Raw genomic sequence first — 24889 nt, 5'->3', positions numbered from 1 at the left:
ATATCTCTAAAACTCTGTGGAGGGATATATTATCTCTAGCTTCCAGGGCTGCTTGCTATTAAAACAGATCAGAAGGCCCAGACTATGAAGAAATATGAGAAAGTCATGGAGAATTGTCTTTTAGCACATCCACCATGAAGTCATGCAGTATAGTGATGCTATTACAGGAGAGTAAAGAATTGTGACCAATAATTCAATATTGTGCACTTTGCCTAATGTTCCTGTTAAGTTTAAATCAGTATGATTAAGCCATGATGTAAAAATGTATTACAGATTCTAGGCCATGATAACTTTAGAGCACAAGTACCAAATGTGTTCTAATTTACCAATTGTCAAAGCCATTAATATAAGTTACTTGTAACTACTCATGAAGAAGTAGAGTGTTATTTTAAAGCCATTATTATTTTAATGACTCATTGTAGATGTATATGGCAAACTTTAGGGAAACCATTAAAAGTATTTTTTTTAAAGAATTGAAATGGATAGACTAAGAGAAAAGAGAAGATAGATTTATATAAAATGTACAATTAAAACCAGAGAAGACAGAAAAATAACGGAAGAGAAAGAAAGAAAGAAAGAAAGAAAGAGAGAAAGAGGTAGCAAAAAATTTTTACAAATAAGATTGATATTGTATCAACTGTATGAATAATGAATTTAAATGTGAATTGTTGAAATACATTAATAAAAGGCAGAGACTATCAAAATGGGTTGAAAAAAGCACAACCCAACTATGTGTTGTCTATAAAAAACTCATTTTTCAAACATATATTGGATAAAAGACTTGTATCCAAACTATACAAAGTACTCTTAAAACTTAACAATGAGAAAATAAACAACCTAATAAAAAATGGACAAGAGATATGAACCAAAGACAATACATGATGACAAATAAGATATAAAAAGATGCTCAGTGTCACATGTCATTAGGAAATTGCAAATAAAACAATGAGCTACCGCTACACACTCATTAGAATGGCCAAAATCCAGAACACTGACAATAACAAATGTTGATAAAGATACAGAGAAACAGGAATTTTAATTTACTGCTGGTGAGAATGCAAAATGACTCAGCCACTTGGGAAGATGGTTTGGAAGTTTCTTACAAAGCTAAACATACATTTACCATATAATCTACCAATAGTGCTCATAAGTATATGTCCAAATGAATTAAAATTTATGACCACGTGAAAACCTGCACATGAATATTTACAACTTTATTAATGATTTTTCAAAATTGAAAGCAACAAACATGTCCTTTACTAGGTGAATGTATAAACAAATTGTGGTACATCCATAAAATGGAACACTTTCTAGTGATTAAAAAAAATGAGATCTTAAAATACAAAATGATGTGGTGGAACATTAAATCCATATTACTAAGTGAAAGAAGCCAGCCTGAAAAGGCGATATACTATATGATTCCAGCTACATGACATTCTGAAAAAGGAAAAACTGTAGAGAAAATTAAAAGATCAGTGGTTGCAATAGGTTTTGAGATGGACAGAAGTGATAAACAGATGAATCACAGGGTATGTTTAGGACAATGAAATTATTACACATGACACCATAGTGTTGAAAATATGACATACATTTGTCAAAAGCCATAGAACTGTACAACACAAAGAGTGAACTCTAAGTATGGATTTTAGTTAGTGATAATGTATCTGTATTGGTTCATTAGTTGTAACAAATGCACCATATTAATGCAAGATGTTAATAAGGGCAACTCTGTTGGGGAGAAAAGGGGACATATGAGAACTCTATGCTTCCTACACAAGTTTTCTTGTGTAAAAACTGAAGTTTCTTGTGTAAAACTGAAATTATTCTAAAAATTAAAAGCTATTTAAAATTATATTTAATACATATTTTAAAATTATTTCTTTAATGTCTCTCTCCCCTTCTAGACTATAAGCTATATAAGGATCAGAACTCAATAGTTGATAAATATATGTTGAATAAATAAATAAAAATCCAACATGTAACTTAAATATCATTTACATTATCCAGGAAAACCCAAGTAAGAGTTCAAAAAATGTTATTTGACTGCTCACCCTTTACCATTTTTTAGTCCTTTTGGGAATATCTGACACACAGAAAGATATATTTTGCCAAACTACTTGCTTAATCTTGCCTGAAGGTGATCAGTAGAAATGCTTAACAGAAAATTACATGTAATGACTAATAAGTCAGTGTATAGCATATTGAAAGTGGAAATTTCATAAATTACTAAGCCCCATTTTTGTTCATCTTAATTTTGATGGCTGAAAAGATGAGAGCCTTCTTTTTTTTTTAAGGTTTATTTATTTATTTTGAGAGAGAGAGAGAAAGAATATGCTTGTGCAAGCAGGGAAGGGACAGAGAGAGAGGGAGAGAGAGAATCCCAAGCAGACTCCACACTCCCAATGTGGGGCTCAATCCCACAAGCCTGGGATCATGACCTGAGCCAAAATCAAGAGTCAGATGCTCAACTGATTAAATCACCCAGTTGTCCCAATGGGGAGCCTTCTTAATCTAGTTTCTCTGCTGGGCTCTGCTGATCCCTTTTAACATAGTTCTTTCACTGACCCCAGAACTATAACAAAATTTTTTTCTAAATCTGTTGCATACCATCTTGATCCAATCATTAGCTCTGTGATCAGTTATGAATAATATATATCCCAACACTCCCATTCACACACACATAGCCTTAAACAAAGAAAAATTGAAAAACCAGATTCTACTTCACTGTTACTTTCTTTTCACCTCCATGAATATCTTTCCCTTAATAGTTTTATTTTTTTTAATTATTTGGACTTGTTTTACTTCTACTTTTGTTGTTGTTGTTGTTCTCTTGGAGGACTTTCTACCTTATTAATCAAGACTTTGCCCCTCCCCTACCTTCATGACAACCTGTATCTCATAGAAACATTCTGCCCTCAACATGTTCAGTCAAGCCACCAGAATAATCTCCAGTTGTTTTATATCTACTTCCATATTGTTACATCTATGTGTTTTATGTGCATGAATTTGTGTATCTACATGAAAATGAGAAAAATCCTGATTTTGTACTACAGTGGACTTCAGATATTAACTGGTACAACCTTTTCCAAAACTAAAGTCCTGACTAAAGTCATATGAACAGATAATGAGAGATCCTGAATTGTAATCATGGATTTCTGTTTACCAGCCCAACATTCTTTATACAAACCAGTCTGAAATTAGACTCTACATTTCTATGTAGTGTAAGCATTACCTACTCTGGATGGAAATAAAGATTATTTTCATTGCCATTTTGCCTGTGGGATTTCAAGAGGAAGTAGGAGTCCCTTGAATCTCCCAATTTCTTACACTCAAGCTTAGTAACAATTGGAAATTGTGCTCTGGCACAATGCCATTTCCTGGGCAGGGGGATGCTAAGTCCCACTCTGGTGCAGTTTGCATTTTAGTGTATTTTGTAAATAAATTCTTAACAGATGGACAGAGCAGCAGGAAGCCAACACCAGGGAGTCAGCAGGTGGACAGGAAAGCCAGAAATGGACTGGCACTGATCAGATTAACAAAACTAAAATATCTTGGGATTCACACATGCTGCCCACAGAATAAGTTGGCACTGACCAGATAGGCAAACTCAAATCAACCCTGAGCATGGAAAATTTCCATTACTCTATTCCTATGGGGTACCAAAATCCCTCCCAGATGGTGACGACAAAGCTATAAATCCTTCAGAAAATAAGTCTGTCTTCTCTTTCTTCCCATGAAGCTGACATACAGCAGGAAGGTGAGCTATAAATTATAATTATTAATAGTATCAAATTGCTCTTTATTTAACTGTACTTGCCACAAAATTAAGCAGGGAGAGAGGAAGATATTATCACCGGGCCCTGTAAATCATTGGTATAATATCCCAAAGGACTTGAAAGATTTCATTGCTGCGATAAGCACATCCCCTTCTATTCTCCAACCCATTGCATTTCCCCCCATAATGTATAACTCTAATAGCTTTGTTTTAAGGTCTGCTGCCCTGCTCACGCAAAGATATGACTCTTTTATTAAAAGCCTCCTTCCCATCACTAAAATGTGTCTCCTCAAGCATCCCTGCCCTTTGCCCTGCACCATAGGTGTTATCTGGTGAGATAATGGCTGGCAATACAGATCTAATGCTGGCAGAACATCCAGGATCAGGGTGCTGGGCACTTTTCCTGGTCAGGCCCAGGGGTTTCTATGTAAGTGTCAAGGTTTCCCAAATCTCCATTAACTCGTAGTCTTCATTTGGAAATTCTGAAATGCTTAATCACATCACTTAAATTTTTATGAGTTTCATAATAGGTGTAGCAAATCTTTAGAGTCAAGAGACTAAGAATTTAATTCTGACTTTTCCATTAATTAGCTGCTTAATCATGGAAAAGTTGCCTAAGATCATTGAACCTAACTTTCCTCACGTCTGAAGTCAGGATTGTGAGAATTAATTGAGAACATGCATATAAAGAACTAAGCAAAGCAACTGGTACATAACAATAAATTATAGTATCTTTCATCATCATCATCATCATCATCATTTTCATTATTAGAAATTTTTTTTTTTTTTTTTTTTTTTTTTTTTTTGGGACAGAGAGAGACAGAGCATGAACGGGGGAGGGTCAGAGAGAGAGGGAGACACAGAATCGGAAACAGGCTCCAGGCTCTGAGCCATCAGCCCAGAGCCTGACGCGGGGCTCGAACTCACGGACCGCGAGATCGTGACCTGGCTGAAGTCGGACGCTTAACCGACTGCGCCACCCAGGCGCCCCTCATTATTATTAGAAATTTAAGTAGGGTTGATATGAAGACTCTGACTTTAAAATCATTCTTAGGGATGATTGATAATACATGGAATAGGTGATTTCAAAACCAGTCATAATGTACGGTGAGGATTTAGAAGCATATGAACATGCAGGGATAAGGGCTGGAGAAAATTCAGTTCAAAGGCTCAATCTTCCTGGAAAAGAATTATGAAATTCACAAGGCTATAGGAAATGTGGTGAACTCAAGTTTAGTTTAAACTGCTAATAATAACAATAATAAACTAAACTAATCTTCCAGGTTTAGTCCAAGTTGAGTGGATTTGAAATCAAAAGCTCTCTAAATAACAAGGATAATCCTATTCAGAACCCTATTCAGAACACCTAACTGGCCCCCAACCCCCAGATAAAAAGCTATCCTACTGTATTGTAAGGTCAAAAATTTCATGTGCTGCCTTGACATCTTTGAACCTCATGGGGCTTCAAAGACTCGACTGTGAGGCTTAATCCTGCTTTCACCAGATATGCCCCTCACAGAGTTGGAAAACTCTCACCCTGCTAGTCCCCCTATTAGCCAGACTAGCTCTACTCCTCCTGGCACTCAACCTAACAGGTTTCACTTCCCTGCCAGCCCATGAAATTATTCAAACAAACTAATATCATCCTCCTACAGGAACTAGGGTTCACCACACCCTCCTATTATTACAAAAGCCCAGTCAGTGTCCTCTCCAAGGCTGTGAGTGTGTGTGACTAATAAAATTCTGTCAGTTTCATGTTTCCAATATTGGGTCTTGTGTATTTGGCCATTGCCATCATCTCAGAATGGTAAACCCTCCTTCACCAAGGGGGTGAAGAGGAAGTAGATAAAATATCTATCACAGTCAGGCAGATTGAATAAAGAATAGGTTTCCTTTCCAACAGGAGGAGAACATAATCAGAAAACTAAGTTTAGTTGACTTGTAATTCACAGTGAGGGTTTGAAAGGAAGTCTGGATTATTCAATAGGTTTAAGACAAGGACAAGAAGGGGAATGCCAAATCCAGTTCTCTAGAGACTATAAGCCTCCTCATGTCCTGATTAGAAATGGACTATAGACTATAGCCTTCAAAGGCTTGCTTTATTCTTATCTGAATAAAATTGGGCTGTCAGAGCTAAAGGCAACCTCTCAAACCAGTGGTTTACCAAAATATATTCTTACCACTAAAAAAAAAAAAAATCTTAAAAACATAAAAAAGGGAAAAAAGGAAATTAAATTTTAATTTTATTGTCCATTTACTATTCCCATAAAGATTTTAGTTTTATTGTTCGTATATGACTGCTCCCAAAACATCACCCTTCTGCTCTCAGGAAGTTGGTGAATGAATATTATTTATGGTTACCCACTAGATAAACTCCATTTAGCTTTTAACCTTTTCTATATAACCTTGGAGTACAGGGTGGACAGTGAGTAGAGACATAGTATGCGTGGCCCCCAACTACGTTAAGTATTCAACATATTCTATTTCTAAGTGACATTTTGAGCTATCAACAGCATTCAATCTATGTTAACTCTGATCAACTAAGCTAAAATCCTGACTTTTTAGACCTCTCTACACATTACTTAAAATATAGCTATAACAGATTTAGCTGAGATGATTTTTTCCAACCCATATTTATCTACATCTGTGAAAAATATGAATAGGATAAGACTCCCAACTCTTGACAGATATACTAAAATGTTCCCTTAAAAGCTTTTTAACATCCCAGAAATATTACAAAGATTGGGTTCCAGCTATTCCTGGATGAAATGGCTGCATTGTATATAATAGTTAAAATGTGTAATTATTGATTTGGATACCTCTATTAGCATTATAAAAGTTAAAAAAATAAGCAGATCTGGATTTGGAAACAGCATAATAAGTAACACAAAAAGATTATTTTATGTGAAGAATGCTTTGGCACCTGGTTTTTAGTAACAATATACAAATCATGACATTCTGTGTGGGTTAACATTAATATAATCAATCTAATGTTTTCTTTATGACTTCTGTCCTCACTAAGGGCTATAATCAGCTTGTCTTAACTGAGTTCCCCTAAAGTGGATGCTGAGATGAAGATATGAGTGCAAGTAGTTTATCTGGGAGTTGATGCCAGGACACCAAGAGGGGAGTGGAGAATGAGACAGGGAAGAGAAGAAATCCAATAAAATGTGCACAATCAAGTGAGTTACTACTCTGGGTAACTGGAGCTTGGAGACTGTGAAGGCTTTGCTTTAAAAATGTCAAAGAAAAGAGTGGAGAATTACTTTCCCTTATGATTTCAGTGCAACCCAAACTGGGATGGGAAGGTGAATCATATGCCCTCACAAGGTCTCTTCCAATCTTATGATTATATGATTGCTCATTATCAAAAATTGGCTGGTAATTGGTTTGACTCAAAGAGGTCAGGATGTGAAGGGGACTGCACAACCTTTTGATTTTATAGTAAAGAACAATGTAGTTGCCCCAGTCATGTTTAAGAAGGATTTTTTTTTAATTTCATAAATGTGCCATGATAATCTTCATGGCTGCTAATTACGAAAGATCACCTAGGAATTGGCTACAATTTTGACGGGTAGAGATGGGAGTTTGTCAGTGATGGAAATGAGAGGGATCCATGATAGACTCTAAGTACTGTACATCACGTATAGCATTGCTTTTGTTGTCCATTTGCTTTAAAGTTACCTACATTGCTGACATTTAAACAGATACTGGTTTTAGAAATGGTTTAAGTGAGAAGAAAAAAAACCTTATGCTTCACATCGCTTGCTTTTAATTGGAAAAAAAATCACCCTTTTACAAACAAATGAGAATCTGATTATAATTATGTGATTTTTTGTATATAATTTTATGTAAAATTAGTCACCCAGAATGCATATTTTAAATGCACTGGCTCTAGCTAATTGGCCAACAGTGAATTTTCAAAGTGATCAGTCCAATTACTGACTGCCAAAATGTAGAGATCAAACGTAGTTTTCTCTCTCTCTCTTTTTTTTTTCGAGTCCTAAGGTTTATAGGAAAGGAACATTTATACTCAGAATTTTCATTAATGCAGCAAAGTTAATGAAGATCTCATTTTAACTAGGAAGAGGGAAAGAACATAAAAGAAACTATCTGAATAAATAAAATTATCTTTATTTTAATTAATTAATCAATTAATTTTGTTTGTAGGACCCCTTAAATCAAACCTGTTGTAATATAAAATTTTGGAGCTAAAAAAGATCCTACTAACTACACTAGTCCAATCTTTTCATTTTGTAGATAAGACGGTTGAGAGAGATTTCATGCCATCAGCAATTTGATGGAGCTAAGGATTTTTTATTAGAATTTGAACTCAGGTGTCTCATTTTTTTTTAAGTTAATGTTCTTTCTACTACACTAATCAGGGAAACACAACTATTTGTTAGACTATTTCAGGAATATGTCCTAAACCTACCTTAATTTGAAAAACAAGATTGTGTAGTAAGATATGGTGAAATAACATTTTCATATTATGTCCAACTCATGTCCTTCACCTGTAAACATCATTCTGTGAATCTACTGTAGATAAGCTTCAAGGAGGCAAATATCAAGTTTAGGCTGCTCATTGTTAAATAGAATGGTTGTCCTTTGAGGTAGACACAAAAGGAACATTTTCTGGCAATCTAAATCAAGATTACCTTAGAAATAGATTAAAATAAATTACTCATTTCTACCAAAAGAAGTAAAAATATTTACAACACCAAAAACGTTAATAGGTTTTAAATGATCTGGGATTTTCTTTTGGCATTCTTTCTGGATGAAGAGAGGCCTATATCTATTAACATTTGCTTCAAGAAAGAGATGACTAAAGAAAGGGGAAAATAAAGAGCTTTCTAGTATTTCAAAGAAATCTGGAGGACAAACAAGAAAAAGCACTAGCTTGTCCGAAGACAAAAATTATTTCCTGTCACTATCTCTAAGAAGGCATAAAGAGCTGAAAGCTATGATTTTGTTTTTATTTACATTGTTGTAATTACTTAAGTACTTCAAGTACACTTTTATTAGGCTCTGAGCTTCTTGAAAGCATAAGCTGTATCTTATTAATCTTTATATCTTTAATGTCTAGCCTAATGTCTACTATGTTATAGACAATAAATGTCTCATAAGTAAATGAGTGAGAATCTGGTGTTGCTAGCAGTTATAATAAAACCTATAACCATACAAATAACAGTAAAAAGATAAGTCCAGGTGCTAAAGGAGAGGGAAGAGAAAAACTATATCAGAAGCAAAGGCTAAGAGAAGATACTGTAAATGAACATAAACCAACTCAGAATTTCCTGAGAACCAAAGTTAAAACAGAAGTTTGAGAGATCATATGATCTCAACATTTAAATAAAGAGAGAAATAATATCTATTAGAATAATATTTTAGGATATTGTTGTCATAAGAAACCTTAAAAAATAAAAGTCAATAAATATCCATTAAGCACCTAGTACTTTAAACCACTCCATTAGGCAATGTGGGGCTATGTAAAGATTAAGAAAAAAGAGTCATCAGCTTTAAAGAGGTTAATTAATGGATGACACAGAACAACACACATAGCAACGTAATTTAGGATAAGATGTAATACACTGTAGAGGATTATAATATGATTCATGGGAGGAAGGAATTCCACATGATTGCAGGGATCACAGAAGCTTTCTTGAAGTTTTGTTTGGGATGGGCCTTGATATTTAGGTAGGTTTTTCAAAGTCAGATGCATGAAAGCTAAGAAAGTTTTTTTCCAGACATAAGGACAGCATGTGCTAAAGCACTGAGTTGAGAAAGTATGTTTCATGCTCCTGGGGAAGTGAACAGTCCTTGTAATACAAGTTTAGCTCTCATAAAGGCTTTATGTCAGGAAGTAATAAGAGATAAAGCTGAATTAGTACTTGTAATACCAGTAGAAATCCAGTACCTCCTGAAGAGAAGTAATTTTGTACGAATCAAATTCAGCATCCTTATCTTGATTCAAAGCCCATCTTTAATTTCCACTCAGGTTTGAATCCTTTGGCATATCTAATTTTAATAATTAAAGGACTCTTTGGACTACACAGCATCTAGCATTCTTTTATAATTCATGAACTTGGAAAAGTTTTAATATTGTATGGATATGAATGAGCTTACTAAAACAGGCTAACAAGCCATCTGCTTCATGACACACACTTCCATAAATGTCATGAAACTTTATGTTACCATAAAATGTGGCAACAAGGAAGCACCTTTCTGTGGAAGAGAAGTTCTCTAACAGGCATTTGCAGGATACTATGGTCTTTGCTTGATCTGGCACATTGCAGCTATAACAATAAATGCCCCTAATAGAAACAGAAGAAAAATTGGCTGTAAACTTTCAAAGGAGAAACCCTGATGTTTTGACCATGGTTTCTATATTCCTGTTCCAACAAAAAAGGCCATTACTATCCAAGTACCTATGCTATTTAGAAGATCCCACAGGTCTTAAATCCTCTTTTTTAGAAGACTAAGATACTAAGCCCCAGAGAAGAGGATTCATCTATTTTCTTAGTAATATATAAACACACCATATTTACCACTCCCCTATTTGGGGCAAAAGTGATTTTCTAATGCCTTTCCATAAACCCTGCTGCTATGCTTACTGGATTAACTGAAAGAAGTAATCTAGTTCCTAAGGATAAAGTATTTTATTTCTTGCTTATAGGAAGGAACACCCAATGAACTCTCTGTTACAAATATCCAGGTTTTTATCAAAACCATTAAGTGAGGCTATATTCTGCATTAGTTCTTGGTATCAACCATGTCTTTTGAATAAATTACAATTCTATACATAGTTACCAAGGGGTTGACACAGCCACTTCCCCGTTACATGCGGCATACACACTCTTCAACAAACTTGCAAACACCACAAGTCTATGGACTTGTTGCCATGTGGTTTCAATGTCTTCCCTGCTTACACATGCACACAAGAGAGAAGCAACCAGTAAACAACAAATATGCCATAGAGAAGCAATTCTGCAATGGTTCAGGTTTTATGTTCTAATAATGCTCAAATCCCAGTTTCCAGGATTCAGTGTACTATGTCAGCAATAATGAGTAAAACTACTGAAACTCATTAAAGAACTTACTAATCAGTACGTTAATTGAGGCTATCTGCTTCCCATTATATAGAGACAAATTAAGCAGGTTACAATGGTTTCCAGAAAACATCTGTGGAAACATGTCAAAATTAATGATAAATAAAATTGAGCTCCCTTTGTGGTTGATTTTTCACCCAGCTGCATCTAAAAAAGTGCTATCAAAGAAAACAATTCATTGTTTGTCAAATCAGAATAAAATCCCCAAACCACTAACAGCATTTTTTCTTATAATCTTTTAATTAGAGGTGAACAAACCTTAAAATAGCCACCTACTTGTATCCCATAGTATGAGTTTGAAAAAAAAAAAATGGTTCTGTGGAAACAAATGTGCCAAATATATGTGAAATACAAAGGTAGATAATAATTTATGAATAATACATTTTAGGGATACCTGGGTGGCACAGTTGGTTAAGCATCTAACTCTTGATTTTGCCTCAGGTCATGATCTCACAGTTCTTGGGTTCAAGCCCTGTATTGGGCTCTACGCTGACAGTGTGGAGCCTGCTTGGGATACTCTCTCTCTGCCTCTTTCTGCCCCTCCCTTGCTCATGCTCTATCAAAATAAATAAATAAACATTAAAAAAGAATAATATTTTATAACATCAATCAAAATTATCTTTCCAAGACATAACTGACTGGGTTATTAGGAACATTTCTTCATCAAAGTTCTACCCTATAGTGAAGCAGGCAAGCTATTTAGGGCAACAGGGTAAAACATATAGGAACACTAGGAGAATGAAGTAAAAGTAAATTCAAGTTGTTAAATTCTGTGCCTGTGTATGTGTGTGTGTGTGTGTGTGTGTGTGTGTGTGTGTAGAAATCATATTATGAAATAAAACCACTCCCCATTGTACACATACTAAATGAAATATTACCAAGTTATGTCACCTTCCTGCTTACAACTCACCAATAGCTTTCCTTTGCTCTTAAAATAAAATTTAAAATTACTGATAGAAGACATAAATTAGCCTTGACTTTCCATAATACCTACACCTTCCCTCATTCTGACCTTGATGCAGATACTTTATATGTGCTTATTTCTGGACTCTAACTGTGCTTCAATTCCAAGTTCTTTTTCTATGCTATTCCCTCCTCCTATAGGAGGCCTTCTAGAGGAGTGCTGTTCTCACTTCCCATACCTGGAAGTACCAGTCATTCTTTAGTTATCAACTTAGATGTCATTTCTCTCTTTGAACTCTAACATGTAAATTAGATTTCACTATAATACACTCCTATTGCACCCCATCTCTTCTATAAACGTTTTACAAGCTACAGATGGATTTAAGGGATGACTGTGTAGTAGTAAAATTGGTAGGGTTAACAGTTCACTCTGTGTGGGGAATGATGAGAACAAGGTGTTCAAGTTTCCAGACCGGGTAACTGGATGAAGAATGGTGCCATTCATAGGGATAGAGAAGAGAAGAACAAGAACAGAATTAAGGAAAAGGGAGGTAATGAGTTTAATTTGGGGCATGTTTAGACTTACAAGGCTCAAGGACCTCCAAATGGAGATGTCTAGCTCACAGTGGTATGTGAGGTGTATGTAGAGTGAATGCATAAGATATAGAGTAAATACAGATTTGGAAGTTTTCACCCTACCAATGAGAAATAAATAATGAGAATAATTGCGTAGAGAAATAAGATAAGAAAGTACAAAGTATAACACTAAGTTAGGGGCTAGTCTAGAAAAATAAGCAGCAGCCATAATAGTAAAAAAGTGTCAGAAAAGCAAGAGAAATATTCTGCTTCAAGAACAAGGAGGTCAGCAGTGACAAATATGGCTAAAAGGTTCAGGAGGATATGGATTGAACATTTTGATATTCATTAACAATATTAACCTTGGCGACAGGAGCAAGAGAAAAGAGCTGGAAGAAGAATGAATGACAAGTAAAAAAAGTACCATCATCTATGCCAAGAACTTTGTGAATGAGAGAAGAAACTACAGCATCTAGAAAGGCTATGTATGGAGAAGTTGTGTTTCGTTTTGGTTTGGTTTTTGGTGTGGGTATTTTATTTACTAGTGTAGTGACAAAAACATGCTCAACTGTTTATGGAAAGGAATCAGCAGGGAAGCAGAGGTGAGACTATGTGAGGGAGGAAAAAGTAGTAAATCAGGTTTTCTGAGAAGTGTAAAATGAGAGAGAGATGGTTAGAAACATAGAAAGACTAAGAAGCAGTTTTAAATGTACAGTGGAAGCTGAGGACGTGCCTTTATATTGAACTAACTGCACTATTCTATGAATTCTTCAGCTGTGCAAAGTACCTAAGATATAAAGGCAAGATTATTAATCAAGATGTTTATCCCGTGCAGGTTCAACAGCATAAAAAAGTAACAGAATTGAAAATATTGCTAAAAAGAGTCAGGAAGATAATGGTAACTTGAAGTCCAATATGAATAAGAAATGAAATAAAGATAGGGGTGAGGTGAGGAGGCTAACAGAGAAAAAGTAGATGGAACAAAGGATTGAATAAATGAGGAGGAAGATTAGCAGTAACTAATTTAAGCTACTTGAAGGTTAGGAAATTAAATCAGGATGTTTGAATTTACACTTTTAAAACTATAGTACTTCCAGATGACAAATAGGCTCTGAGTTTCATTGTGTGAATGAGGGGATAAAATGACAAGGAAATAATGATGCCTAAAGATGAGTAAGTCAGGGGCCTGAGAGACCAGAGTGTTCAAATGCTGGTTTCTCAGCCTATTTATTGACATCACCCAAAGTTCATAGGGGTTTTGGAGCAGGGAGTCAACATATGAAATGGCTTTGAAACTCTTTCATGAATGAAGAGGAATAATCCAGTTGTCAGGATATGACATTGAAACAGACAGGTAAATTGTGGAAGGGCCAAATGCCATGGGCTTCAAAGTTATGTGGAAGTAATAGTCTAAATTTACTATTAGCACAGAAAAGAACGAAACCTCTAACCCTGAAGTAAAAAAACTAAGAAGCCAGAGTGTCCATCTCATCCATCTTTCTCTATGCCAAAGCCAAACACAACTTACTGAATCTATGAAAGGGATAAATAAGCCGCCAAGGAGTGTTGAGATAACTGGATGAAAACTAGGATCCTGTAGTCCAAACGTGGCTCTAAAATGCATTTTGTTTGAATAGTTTCTAAAAAATATAATTTCATAATCTTTAGTCAGAGAATACACTTTTTGTTTTACCATAGCACTGACCACTCCCCATTTTCTTACAATTGACAAAATTCTCATGTGCATTACATGTTTTTCACCCAACAGACACTTGAACATTCAACATCTTCTCTAGATTCTTTTATATTTTTTTCAGGAAGAAGGAAGGGGAAATATTCCTGTTTTCATTCATCTTCAGTGCTCTAGGAAGTCCCATATATGGTCTTCAGTGGCCAAAAAAGCTTAAGCATAAAGGCAGATGGGCAGTGACTTCTAACTATGTTAGTGACTAATGAAACTAAGGTCAAGAGTACTCTGAATTTAAGGTAAATTAGATATCAACTGATACAGAATCTCTAAGCTTGGAGTCAATTAGAAGCTAACTAAGGAAAAGGTTAAATAATTGTGACATTAAACATAGGACTTCAGGCTTAAAAGGCAGAGGCATAGCTTTCCTGTGTAAAGCAACTTGCAACTATTAGACCCAGGATATATTATATAATAGGAAGGATGGGGAAAAAGCACCATGATGCATAGACATTCTTAGAAAAAAACAGAAACACTAAGTTTACATTGCCTAATCATTTACCAAACCAGATATGGATATTGACCAATGGTTTGTAATGTAAGATGGCATACAGGAGAGCCGGGATGGAGTTAGGGTTAGCACCTGCAAAAATATCAGGACATATCATGTCTTTTTCGAACACATTCACATTACCCATGAGTTGTAAGTATAAAAAGTAAGTCTGGGGGCGCCTGGGTGGCTCAGTCGGTTAAGCGTCCCACTTCGGCTCAGGTCACGATCTTGTGGTCCGTGAGTTTGAGCCCCACGTTGGGCTCTGGGCTGATGGCTCAGAGCCTGGAGCCTGCTTCTGATTCTGTGTCTCCCTCTCTCTCTGCCCCTCCCCCATTCATGCTCTGTCTCTCTCTGTCTCAAAAATAAATTTAAAAAAGTAAAAAAAAAATTAAAAAAAAAAAGTAAGTCTGTTTATAGGTAGAAAATATATAAAGGTAAAAAAAATATTAAAAAGTAAAATAATAGGGTGGCTCAGCCAGTTAAGTGTTTGACTTTTGATTTTGGCTCAGGACGTGATCCCACAGTTTGTGGGTTCGAGCCCTGCATTGGACTCTGCTGACAGTGTGGAGCCTGCTTGGGAGTCTCTGTCTCCCGATCTCTCTGTCCCTCCCCTGTGCAGTCTCTCTCTCACTCTGTCTCTCATAAATAAATAAGTAAACTTTTTTAAAAAGGCAGAAGAAGAGCAGGCAACATAGAAAATTCTTGTAATTGATTACAAGGCAGAGAAGTTCTATAGAATTCATTTATTTATTCATTCAACAAATATTTATTGAACACTATGCTAAACTTAGTAGTGTGCTAAGCACTGAGGCCTGACGAGCAAAAATAGAAGCTCTTGTTCTCATGGAACTTATAGTCTATCCTGGTACTTGATGTAATGTTTCCAGCAATCTAATTCTTTCATCATCCAAAAGTGAGATAATAGCAATCATTAAATAAGGGAAAACAATAAAGTGAGCCCAAACATACCCCAAAACATCTAGACTAGTAATATTAACATGCCCTATGGTTCATGTTCCTTCAAACACCTAAGCTGAAAAGCAAAACCAAAGCTGTGCTTTCTGTAAAAAAAAAAAAAAAAAAAAAAAAAAGTGATATAACTTTGAAAGAGATACAGAAAGAAGCTAGAAAACAGAATTGAACTTTATAATATAAAATATTTAAACATTTTGAGGGGAGGAGGTAAGACAGCGGCATAGTGGAAGGACCCTAGGCTTTCCTCTTCCCTCAAACACAGCTAGATAACTATCAAATCATTCTGAATACTCAAGAAATTGACCTGAGGACCAATAGAACAAACTTCACAACTACAGGGAGAGAAGAGCTCACTTTGAGGAAGGCAGGAAGTACAGAGAAATGTTTTAGGGAAGAAATGGATTGCAGGTGCTGTGGAGGGGAGGGAGCTCTTATCATGGAGAAAGATGAGAGAGAATAGAGAACACAGGGATAAGCACTAGGAGAACACTTCCCCAAAGACATTGTCTGGGAAAATGAGAAGGGCTAAATTTTGTGAATTTTTGCAATCAGGTGCAGTTCAAAGATTGGAGTTTCAGATGTCCCCAGGATTGGCTGTGATAGACTGGATGCTGCCTTCCTCCACCAGTGGAGGCAGGCAAACAATATCAGGGCAGTCTGCATAAGCTCAGGTTTGTCTAAGTGGCACAGGGAGAGACTTTTCCTGCTTTTTTGGAGTGCATCTGGGAGATATGGCATTGCCTCTCTGGGGACAAAGGAGCCAGCAGGTGCCATTTCCCTCCCTTGCCCATCAGCAAAGCACAAAGACAACTGCTGAGGGTGGCTAACTGAGACACTGGCTGTTTAGTCAGTGTTTAGCTTGCTCCAAATCCCATGCTCCTTTGCCCTGGCACAACTGCACTTCTGGGTCAAACCTGCAATAATCTCAGTGTGGTGAGACCCTTTCCCAAAAGATAAGCACAGATTCCTACCACACCAGGTCCCTCAAGTTTGGAATTTTAAAAGGCAGGAGACCTGGCTAGTGTAGAGCCCAAGGTAAACTCTGCTGTTCCAGGCAGGCAAACAATCCATAGACAGACAGTATAAATTCAATGATCTGAAAATGCTTGTGATGCACCAGGGGAAATTATTCACTCCTCTGAAAGTGCTTCCGTGAGACCCACAAGCAGGGACTCCCCTCTCCAGACACAAAGGAGCAGGCTAGTGCCACTTCCCTTCCCTGCCCCTCAGCATAAACCAACTTCAGTAAACAGAATAGCACCAACAAAGGTGGCCTAACCTGCTTACACCAAGTCCCACCCCACTGTGTTCTCCTAGGACTGCTTTTCTAGGGCAAGTGTGCCTAACAACCAATGCAGAAGGCTCCTCCCCAAGAAGACCAGCACAAACTCCAGAATCCACCAGGTCTACTGACCATAGAATTCTACAAAGATTCAGCTCCAGTAAAAATAGCATCATGTGTCTTCTAGCAAATAGACCAGAGCCCACCTAGCTAAAAATCCGCATACTCTCACCAAGGTCCAAATAGTCCCCACTGCAGGCAAGGAGAAACTGACTGACCTGAGGGATATAGCAGCCACAAAACAGCAGGAGAGTGGATGTAGCACACACCAGAGACACTTCCTAAAGCACCAAGCCATGGACATTATACATCTTCTTCATAAAGGCATTACTCTCAGGATCAGGAAATATAACATGCTTTACTAACTCAGAGAAGAAGATAGAAACCTGGACAAAATGCCAAGATGGAGGAATTCATCCCCAAAGAAAGAACAAGCAAAGGCCACAGCCAGGGATCTAATCAAAACAGATATAAGTAATATGCCTGATCCAGAATTTAAAGGAATAATCATAAGAATACTAGCTGGGCTTGAAAAAAGCATAGAAGACACTAGGGAATCTTTAACATAGAGATAAAAGAGCTAAATACGAATCAGGCTGAAATGAAAATGCAATAACTGAAATTTAAATCTGAATGGAGGTAATGACCACAAGGATAGAGGAATCAAAGGAAATAATAAGTGATATATAAGACAGAATTATGGAAAATAATAAGCTGAACAAAAGATGGAAAGAAAAACCTTGGATCACAAAGTAGACTTAGGAAACTCAGTGATTCCGTCAAATGTAATAACATTTGTGTCATAGGAATCCCAGAAGAAGAGGGAAATGGGACAGAAGGCTTACTCGAGAAAATTAGAGCTGAAAACTTCCCTAATCTATGAAAGGAAAAAGACATCCAAGTCCAGGAGGCACAAAGAACTCCCATCAAGGGGCACGTTAAGCGTCAGACTTTGACTCAGGTTATGATCTTGCAGTTTGTGAGTTCAAGCCCCAAGTTGAGCTCTGTGCTGACAGCTCAGAGCTTGGAGCCTGCTTTGGATTCTGTGTCTCCCTCTCTCTCTCTGCCCCTCCCCGACTAGTGCTCTGTGTCTCTCTTTCTCAAAAATAAATATACATACATAAATATATAGAACTCCCATCAAAATTAACAAAAGAAAGTCAACACCAAGACATATCATAGGTAAATTTCCAAGACATAGAGATAAAGAAACAATCCTGAAAGCAGAAAGACAAAAGAAATTCCTCTCTTACAAGGGAAGACCAATAAGGTTAGCAGCAGACCTCTTTGCAGAAACTTGGCAGGCAGAAGGGGGTGGCATGATATATTCAATGTGCTGAATGGGAAAAATATGCAGCCAAGAATATTTTATCCAGCAAAGCTATCATTCAGAACAGAAGAAAAGATAATTTCCCAGACAAACAAAAACTAAAGGAGTTCATGAACATTGAAGCAGCCCTGCAAGAAATATTAAATGGAATTATTTGAGTGGGAAAGAAAGACAAAAGTGACAAAGGCTAGAAAGAAACAGAGAAAATCTCCAACAACAACAAAACAAGTAATAAAATGGCACCAAATTCATATCTATTAATAATCACTCTGAATATAAAGGGACTAAATGTTCCAATCAAAAGACATATGGTATCAGAATGGATAAAAAAAAAAAACAAGACCCATTTATATGCTGCCTATAAGAGACTCATTTTAGATCTAAAGACGCCTGCATATTGAAAGTGATGGGATGGAGAAACGTGTATCATGCAAATGGATGTCAAAAGAAAGCTGCAGTAGCAAGACTTCTATCAGACAAACTAGATTTTAAACCAGACTGTAACAACAAATGAAAAAGGGCACTATACCATAATAAAGGGGTCTATCTAACAAGAAGATCTAACAATTATAAATATTTGTGCCTCTAACTTGAAAGCACCCAAATATAAAAAACAATTAATAGCAAACATAAAGAACTAATTGATAATATTATATTAACAGTAGGGGACTTTAACAGCCACTTACAACAATGGACTGATCATCTAATAAGAAAATCCATAAGGAAACAATGGCTTTGAATGAAACACTGGACTAGAAGAACTTCACAGGTATATTCAGAACATTCCATTCTAAAGCAGCGGAATACATATTCTTTTCAAATGCACATGGAACATTCTCCAGAATAGATCACATACTAAGTCACAAATCAGCCCTCAACAAGTACAAAAGGATTGAGATGATACCATGCATAGTTCTGACACTTTGAAACCTGAAATCAACCACAAGAAAAAGTTGGAAAGACCACAACTACATGGAGGCTAAAGAACATGGTAGTAAAGAATGAATGGGCCAAACAGGAGATCAAAGAAGAAATTTTTAAAAATACATGAAAACAAGTGAAAATGAAAATATGACAGCTCAAAAGTTTTGGGATGCAGCAAAAGCAGACATGAGAGGCAAATACATAGGAATATAGGCCTACCATAAGAAACAAGAAAAATCTCAAATAACAACATAACCTTACACCTAAAGGAGCTAGAAAGAGAACAAATGAAGCCAAAAGCCAGCACAAGAAGGGAAATAATAAAGATTAGAGCAGAATTAAATGATACAAAAACAACAACAACAACAACAACAACAACAACAAAATAGCAGAACAGAACAACAAAACCAGGAGATGGTTCTTTGAAAAAATTAATAAAGACTTAACAGAAAGGAAAGAGAAAGACCCAAACACATAAAATCACCAATGAGAGAGGAGAAATAATGACCAGCACCACAGAAATACAATACATGTAGTATTATATTATAAAAATTATATGCCAACAAATTGTAAAAAATGGATAAAGTCCTAGAAACATATAAACTACCAAAAGTGAAATAGGAAGAAATAGAAAACTTGAACAGACCAATAACCAGCAAAGAAATTGAATCATTAATCAAAAATATCCCAAAAAACAACAGATGGCTTCCCAGGGGAATGCTACCAAACATTTAAAGAAGAGTTAATACCTATTTTTCACAAACTGTTCCAAAAAATAGAAAAGCAAGGAAAACTTCCAAACTCATTCTATGAGGCCAGCATTTCCCTGATTCCAATACCAAAGACACCACTAAAAATGAGAACTACAGGCCAAAATCCCTGATGCACATGGATGCAAAACTTCACAACAAAATACTAGCAAACTGAATCCATAATACATTAAAAAAAGGTCATTCACCATGATCAAGTAGGATTCATTTCTGGGCTACAAGTGTGGTTTAATATTTGTAAATCAATCAACATAATACACCACATTAATAAGAACAAAATGATCCTCTCAATAGATGCAGAAAAGGCATTTGACTAAAAACAGCATCCATTCTGGATAAAAACCCTCAACAAAGTAGGGATAGGGATAACATATGTCAATGTTATAAAAGGCCATAAACAAATGACCCACAGCTAATATCATCCTCAATGGAGAAAAACTGAGTGCTTTTCCTCTATGGTCAGGAACAAGATAGGGCTGTCCATTTTCACCACTTTTATTTAGTATAGTACTGGAACTCCTAGATATAGCTATCAGACAACAAAAAGAAATAAAGGCATCCAAATTGGCAAGGAAGAAGTCAAACTTTCACTATTTGGAAATGACATGATACTCTATGTAGAAAACCAGAAAGATTCCACCAAAAATTGCTAGAAATGATGTATGAATTCAGTAAACTCGCAGTATACAAAATCAATGTACAGAAATCTGTTGCATTTCTATACACTAATAATGAAGCAACAGAAAGAGATATCAAGGAATCAGTCCCATTTACAACTGCACCAAAAACCATAAGATATCTAGGAATAAATCTAACCAAAGAAGTGAAAGATCTGTACTCTGAAAACTAGAACACCGATGAAAGAATTGAAGAAGACAAAAATAAATGGAAAAACATTCCTTGCTCATGGATTAGAAGAACAAACATTGTTAAAATGTCTATACTACCCAAAGCAATCTACACTTGAGATGTAATCCCTATCAAAATACAACCAGCATTTTTTTGCAGAACTAGAACAAACAATCCCAAAATTTGTGTGGAACCACAAAAGACCTTGACTAGCCAAAGCAACCCTGCGAAAGAAAAACAAAGCTGCAGGCATCACAATTCTGGACTTCATGTTATATTACAAAGCTGTAGTGAGCAAGATATTATAATACTGGCACAAAAACAGACACATAGATCAAAGATCAATGGAACACAATAGAAACCCAGAAATGGACCCATAACTGTATGGTCAACTCATCTTCAACAAAGCAGGAAAGAATCTCCAATGGAAAAAAGTCTCTTCAACAAATGGTGTTGGGAAAATTGGGCAGCAACATGCAAAAGAATGAAACTGAACCACTTTCTTACATCATACACAAGAATAAATTCAAAATGGGTGAAAGATCTAAATGTGAGACAGGAAACTACCGAAATCCTAGAGGGGAACACGGGCAGTGATCTCTTTGACCTTGGCCATAACAAATCCTTACTAGATATTTTCCTGAGGCAAGGGAAACAAAAGCAAAAATGAACCATTTGGACTTCATCAAAATAAAAAGCTTCTGCACAGTAAAGGAAACAATCAACAAAACTAAAAGACAACCTTTGGAATGGGAAAAGGTATTGCAAATGACATATATGAAGGGTTGGTATCTAAAATCTATAAAGTACTTATAAAACTGAACATCCAAAAAGCAAATAATCCAGTTAAGAAATGGGCAGAAGACATAAATAGACATTTTTCCAAAGATATCCAGATGGCTAACAGACACATGAAAAGATGCTCAACATCACTCATCATCAAATACAAATAAAAACCACAATGAGATAACACCTCACACCTGTCAGAATGGTTAAAATGAACAATTCAGGAAACAACAGATGTTGGCAAGGATGTGGAGAAAAGGGAACACTTCTGCAGTGCTGGTGAGAATGCAAACTGGTGCAGCCACTCTGGAAAACAGTAACGGAGGTTCCTTAAAAAATTGAAAATAGAACTACCCTATGATGCAGCAATTGTACTACCATGTATTTATCCAAAGGATAAAAATGCTGATTCGAAGGGGCACATGCACCCCAATGTTTATAGCAGCATTATCAACAATAGTCAAATTATGGAAAGAGTCCAAATGTCCATTGACTGATGAATGGATAAAGAAGTGCTATATATATGTACAATAGAATATTATTCAGCCATAATAAGAATGAAATCTTGCTATTTGCAAGGACATGGATGGAGCTACAGAGTACTATGCTAAGTGAAATAAGTCAGTTTAAGAAAGACAGATACTACTGTGGAATTTAAGAAACAAGACAGATGAACATAGGGAGAATAAAAGAGAGACGGAAACCATAAAATAGACTCTTTAAAAAAAACACTTATTTTGATAAAGCAGGAGTAGGGCAGGGGCAGAGAGACAGGAAGAGAGAGAATCTCAAGGAGGCTCTGTACAGTAAGCACAGAACCTGACGTGGGGCTTGATCCCATGAATTGTGAGATCATGACCTGAGCCTAAATCAAGAATTGGATGTTTAACCCACTGAGCTACCCAGGCCCCCTATAAAAGAAACTCTTAACTATAGAAAACAACAGAGGATTGCTAGAGGAGAGGTGGGTGGGGGGTGGGTTAAGTCGGTGATGGGGATTAAGGATGGCACTTGTGATGAGCAGTGGGTGTTATGTGTAAGTGATGAATAGCTAAATTCTACACATCAAACTAATATTACATTGTATGTTAACTAACTGGAATTTAAATAAAAACTTGAAAAAAAAAAGGAAACAAAATTTATAACCATTGCCCAATTAGGATAACAGCAAAATGTGTAATCAAGTCTCATTATAAGCAGGTAAACCTAATGTTAAAAATGGGGATTAGAATGGACTTGCAGAATTAAAATGGGATGAGATTACACATCTAATATGAGATGATACATTTCATTGAGAAGGTTTTAGTGTAACTTGTAGTGAACACTACAGTGGGGTCCAGGGAAATAATCCCTTTAGACTCCCTGTGGAGTCCCTAGCAGGTTCTTAGATACAGAAAAATGACCTTGTGTCAGACATGGTGATGAGCAGCTTTTGAGCAAACAAAAGGGTCCCTCTGACTTAGTGTGCCATTGTCCCCCATGCCCATCCTCTGATCCTGCTGCAGTGTTTTCCCACCTAGATAGATGGTACATGGCAAAAGGCCCAGTCTATTCATGTGCTTGATGGACTACTAAATTGTTCACTAATATTTTTGACACTGGCTCTATAAGGCTGTCATGGCAGCCATTTCTGTTACAGATTCTCTCTTTGCACAGCATCCCCTTTGACAGCGAGTAGCATAAAAGGGCATTGAAATCAAGACTCACAAACCCCTTCTGCAAAATAAAGGAACTTCCTGGGGGCACTTCAAGCACTCTGTTACACAGCTGAATGAGATGAAAGGAAGCAAATCTTGTTGGTGGTCACTCAGAAGCAGGCAGATTGCTCTGCTGTGTGCCTTCCCCATAGATAGCCAATTTAGCACCATTGTTTAATTTTCACAGACAGCACCAAATGTAGTGCACAAGGGCACTCTGAGCAGTCATTGTCAAGAGCCGATATGCGAGAGAGATATGTGAGAAAACCCCTTCCTAGGAGGTATGTTTGTATTTGCCTAACCACTTGTTTTGTTTGTTAGCTGGTTTTATGTTATTCATAAAGAAATGTGAGGAAAGCAATTATTCCCACTGAGGACCACCAGCAGCCCAGAAGCATGACTCACTCATCACTAAAGGAGAGGACCTAATGTAGACAAGACGTACAAATAAAGCTTGATGACTAGAGTCAGTGTTTCTTTCAATCAACTGCTTAAATATTGATTAGGTATAATAAAGAGTGTGACCCCATTTTTGCTACTTGATTACTGATAGATTTCAAACCCCACCGTTCTCTCTTCCCCTTCTGCCCCATGAATGTGAGCAAGCTGATAAGAAGTCAGGTCTTCCAACCTTTGGTAGTTGTGGGAAGGTGAAACCATGCAAACCTCAGCCTATGTGTGGGGACCCTCATCCCATGTCCACCTCCTAGCCACCATAAAACCTAAGCCTCTCTCTCTCTCAAAAATAAATAAACATTTGGGGCACCTGGGTGGCTCAGTAGGTTAAGCAGCCGTCAGCTCAGGTCATGATCTCATGGTTCATGAGTTCGAGCCTCACGTCAGGCTCTGTGCTGACAGCTTGGAGCCTGGAGCCTGCTTCAGATTCTGTGTCTCCCTCTCCCTCTGTTCCTCCCCTGCTCACACACTCTCTCTCAAAAATAAATAAAGGTTTTTAAAAAAATTAAAAAAAATAAACATTAGAAAATTATCAGGAGAATTACATTAATTTTAACATAGTGACTAACAACCATAACTAGCCTCTCAGCTCCCTATTTTCCAAAGCTAAGTACTGTCTTATCCTAGACATATTTAGACTGAAGAGAAAGAGGGGGTTGGAATAGGACCCGGATTATTCCACATGGCTAGGGGAAGATGGAAGCCTTGTTTTTAATTGTAAGTAGAGTTTTCTCTGGGAGACTATTGCCTCAGTTTATCCTTTGAATTTTCACAGAGTGGGCAAAAACATGTCAATAATTAAAGCAAATACACCTTAACCTCAAAGAGATTTCCATAAATGTATTAAGAAACAGAATTCAAATAGAGGCAAAATTTAATTGAAATTGGGTTCAGCTTAGCTGGCTGACTCTCATTGGACCTTCCCATATTAGGATAAAATGTAGTTGATCTAGTGAGAATTCAAACATCATGATACTTCAGATCCTCTAAATACTGACCACAGCAGCTAGGAATGAAAGAAACAACAGATGTTGAATAAGATAGGTTTCAGTTTCAACTCTGCCAATGACGATCTACCTGACTCACTTTGGGCAATTCATTTAACTGAGCCTCAGTTTTCCCTCCTGTAAAATGGGAATAATATTCCTCTCCTGGAT

This window comes from Panthera uncia (genome assembly GCF_023721935.1).
Source record: "Panthera uncia isolate 11264 chromosome C1 unlocalized genomic scaffold, Puncia_PCG_1.0 HiC_scaffold_4, whole genome shotgun sequence".
Taxonomy (NCBI): Eukaryota; Metazoa; Chordata; class Mammalia; order Carnivora; family Felidae; genus Panthera; species Panthera uncia.
The sequence above is the reverse complement of the archived record's forward strand: the minus strand, read 5'-3'. Positions refer to the sequence as shown.